General features: G+C 40.5%; 1 long non-coding RNA gene across 1 annotated transcript; it reads right to left on the reverse strand.

Annotated features, from left to right (window-relative positions):
* Window positions 1–1,873: 1,873 nt before the first annotated feature.
* LOC123492714 lies at window positions 1,874–2,729 on the reverse strand. The gene is made up of 3 exons (XR_006661842.1): window positions 2,619–2,729; window positions 2,377–2,411; window positions 1,874–2,021 (listed from the first exon to the last, which is right to left on the reverse strand). It is a non-coding gene; the product is annotated as an uncharacterized LOC123492714 (long non-coding RNA).
* Window positions 2,730–4,365: the final 1,636 nt, after the last annotated feature.

Here is a 4,365-nt window from a genome sequence, read left to right on the forward strand (position 1 = left end):
ATAAATGAATGATTTATTATGTTAAAAACACACAGTCATACAGCAAAAATGGGATTCTCTGTCAGATTATTTCTTACAAGCTGTAAAAATGTATGGCTATTTAAGACATTACAGGATCATTATATACAGTGGGGGGAAAAAGTATTTAGTCAGCCACCAATTGTGCAAGTTCTCCCACTTAAAAAGATGAGAGAGGCCTGTAATTTTCATCATAGGTACACGTCAACTATGACGGACAAAATGAGAAAAAAACAAACAGAAAATCACATTGTAGGATTTTTAATGAATTTATTTGCAAATTATGGTGGAAAATAAGTATTTGGTCAATAACAAAAGTTTTTCAATACTTTGTTATATACCCTTTGTTGGCAATGACACAGGTCAAACGTTTTCTGTAAGTCTTCACAAGGTTTTCACACACTGTTGCTGGTATTTTGGCCCATTCCTCCATGCAGATCTCCTCTAGAGCAGTGATGTTTTGGGGCTGTCGCTGGGCAACACAGACTTTCAACTCCCTCCAAAGATTTTCTATGGGGTTGAGATCTGGAGACTGGCTAGGCCACTCCAGGACCTTGAAATGCTTCTTACGAAGCCACTCCTTCGTTGCCCGGGCGGTGTGTTTGGGATCATTGTCATGCTGAAAGACCCAGCCACGTTTCATCTTCAATGCCCTTGCTGATGGAAGGAGGTTTTCACTCAAAATCTCACGATACATGGCCCCATTCATTCTTTCCTTTACACGGATCAGTCGTCCTGGTCCCTTTGCAGAAAAACAGCCCCAAAGCATGACATTTCCACCCCCATGCTTCACAGTAGGTATGGTGTTCTTTGGATGCAACTCAGCATTCTTTGTCCTCAAAACACGACGAGTTTAGTTTTTACCAATAAGTTATATTTTGGTTTCATCTGACCATATGACATTCTCCCAATCCTCTTCTGGATCATCCAAATGCACTCTAGCAAACTTCAGACGGGCCTGGACATGTACTGGCTTAAGCTGGGGGACACGTCTGGCACTGCAGGATTTGAGTCCCTGGCGGCGTAGTGTGTTACTGATGGTAGGCTTTGTTGCTTTGGTCCCAGCTCTCTGCAGGTCATTCACTAGGTCCCCCCGTGTGGTTCTGGGATTTTTGCTCACCGTTCTTGTGATCATTTTGACCCCACGGGGTGAGATCTTGCGTGGAGCCCCAGATCGAGGGAGATTATCAGTGTCTTGTATGTCTTCCATTTCCTAATAATTGCTCCCACAGTTGATTTCTTCAAACCAAGCTGCTTACCTATTGCAGATTCAGTCTTCCCAGCCTGGTGCAGGTCTACAATTTTGTTTCTGGTGTCCTTTGACAGCTCTTTGGTCTTGGCCATAGTGGAGTTTGGAGTGTGACTGTTTGAGGTTGTAGACAGATGTCTTTTATACTGATAACAAGTTCAAACAGGTGCCATTAATACAGGTAACGAGTGAAGGACAGAGGAGCCTCTTAAAGAAGAAGTTACAGGTCTCTGAGAGCCAGAAATCTTGCTTGTTTGTAGGTGACCAAATACTTATTTTCCACCATAATTTGCAAATAAATTCATTAAAAATCCTACAATGTGATTTTCTGTTTGTTTTTTTCTCATTTTGTCCGTCATAGTTGACGTGTACCTATGATGAAAATTACGGGCCTCTCTCATCTTTTTAAGTGGGAGAACTTGCACAATTGGTGGCTGACTAAATACTTTTTTCCCCCACTGTACATCTAACATACAGACAATGTTAAAATTACATTTTTTTTGTTGCATTGTAAATTCCATACTAATTTCAATTACTAAAAGCTGTTTCATTAGGCTACAATTAGTTTAAAAAAAAGTTATTCTTGATGTGTTTGTGACAGTGGTGATATCTTTCACTGCTGCTGCAGATATCTGACCTCAGAGTACACTGCATCCTCTCTGCTGGTCTTCTCTCTTGCTCTTCTAGAGGAGGAGGAGTTCTTCTTGGGGGTGAAACTCACAGCTGCATAGTTCAACACGTCACTGTCTTGATTCTGAGGGGGGTGGAGCCATGAGAAAATACATTATGATGATAGCATGATCTATTATATAATGTTTATATTCTCCTGTGGAAGAAAACACTCCACAAAAGACATGACTGTTCAGACTGTACACCCACTACAATGACCTGACAGTCAGTGAAACAGTGACAGACAGAAGTTCCATGGAAAAATTAACAACGATCACAAAGATCAGAAGGCTTCATCTAGTACAGTGACCTATTACTTCCAATAAAGCTTCATAACATATAAAGCACAAACAGCTGAATACTAGCCGTAAGGAAAGGTAAATGGCAGTTTCTTGTAAAAACTGAAAATATACTATGTTTATAAATGTTGACAAATGTACCTGATTGCCCTGGGATGTTGGGACATCTGTCCTCCCTTCAAAGAGATTGAAAAAGAGGAAGGCCACCTATTATTTTTTATGACAATCTATCTCTTTTTAACCTCATGTAGTTAATTAACAATGCTTATACTTTGGTCATTTAACTGATATTTACAGAAGGTACATTGCATAGAGATGCATGAAACATTAGATACATCAGCATAACGTTAGATACATTGGATGCATTAGATATACAGTAATACCTCTGCTATCTCTGTTCCGAGTCTTGCACAGCGCCCAGACAAGTAGAAGGGTCACTATCCCCAGAACGATGTTGGAGACGACCAAGGCCAGAACAGTAGGACTCAGATCAAATGGAAAATCATGCTCAGAAACTGTGGAAAGGATATCAGGGAATTCATATTGTATTCATGAGCGCTTAGGAACATCATCAAACAATAAAATATGGCATCAAATGCTAAATGTGATATTGTATAGCTTGTTGAGACAAATGTATATGATCATTTGGAGGTAGGCCATTTGCATAAAAATACAGTATTGTTGGGGATATTTACAGATTAAATGGGATTTACCTTGAATGTCCAGCTTGGTCCCGTTCCCAAATAGTATCTCCCAACATGAGGCCACAGCACAGTAATAAGTCCCAGCATCAGAGAGGCTGACGTTCCTCTTGGGGAGGTTGTAGACACAGCTCTGTGTAGGAGACCCAGCCTCAGGGCTTTTCTCACACTGATCACGCCTGTCTCCATCGGTGTAAAAGATTCCTGGATGGGATTCTCCTGAGCCATGTCTGAACCAATAGACACTGTGTTCTCCTACACAGGTCTCAGTGTGTATTGTACAGTTCAGAGTCACAGAGTCTCCTGGCTGGACTGACTCAGACACAGGCTGCTGGAGCACAGACATGCTGTTGGACTCTGAACCTGAAGAAAGTGAGTAACTAAAGTAAATCTAAGGTGTTTTGGTGAAGAGCATGAAAAGACATGTATTCATCACTAGCATTTGATGAAGCAGTTGAACGAACATATCAACATACAGGGCCACACCATTTGAAATTGAAGAAAGACATTGTGTTACCTTTGACAATTAAACAGTTCCCTCTCCAAATGTTTGCTCATAGATGGCTGTAATGGAACAATAGTATGTAGCTGAGTCCCCTGGCTCTGTCTTGGATATGGTCAAGTTACAGCTGTAGTCTCCTCTCCTCACACCCAAACGTTTGGTCTCAGTAAAGTCCTTGATAAAGTTGTTGGAATAATAACTGCCTTGGCCACCATAAAAACATGACGCCACGAGGAGGGGTTTCTGTCCAAAACTCTGCTTGAACCAATGAAATCTGGTCACTGACTCATCTGGACAAAGGCAAGTGAGAGTCACGGTGCCTCCCAGCTCAGTAACCATCACAGGGTCTGGTTGGATTACGTTTGGTTTGGTAAAAGCACAAACTGTCAAAGCAAACAAATAAAATGGATCAAAGACAAAGACATGGATAAACCATTTCTACCCATAACAGACAGAACATCCACTTCACTTATCATATTCAAACTACATACTACAAATGATTAAAAAGGAACTCAATTAAAATATCTTACACTTACACAAGTTGATGTAAAACAAAAGTACTTCTCTATTCATCATTGTAACATTAGTCCCTTCTGCACTGTATAGTGTGTGGGTCTGAACGTGTGATACCTTATCGGCACCTTATATATGATGACACTTTACATGTAGCCGTCATACAGTAGGAGGGAACACTGAAACAAGATATTTTATTGGCTGACTACAATCTTAGATGTGTGTCCTCTAGCTTACCATAGTTTGAGCTTCCCGGGAATTGCATTTTTAAGAAGACATTATAAATCAAGTCAGAGTTACTGGATCAAGGCAATCAAATATTGGCTTGATATGGTTGCTTCTTTTTTGAGAGAAATGAAACATTTACTGAAATGATTTCTCTTTTGATGTTTGGACAGGAAACAGTGAAGGATC

The sequence above is a fragment of the Coregonus clupeaformis genome, chromosome 16, assembly GCF_020615455.1.
Source record: "Coregonus clupeaformis isolate EN_2021a chromosome 16, ASM2061545v1, whole genome shotgun sequence".
Lineage (NCBI taxonomy): Eukaryota > Metazoa > Chordata > Actinopteri > Salmoniformes > Salmonidae > Coregonus > Coregonus clupeaformis.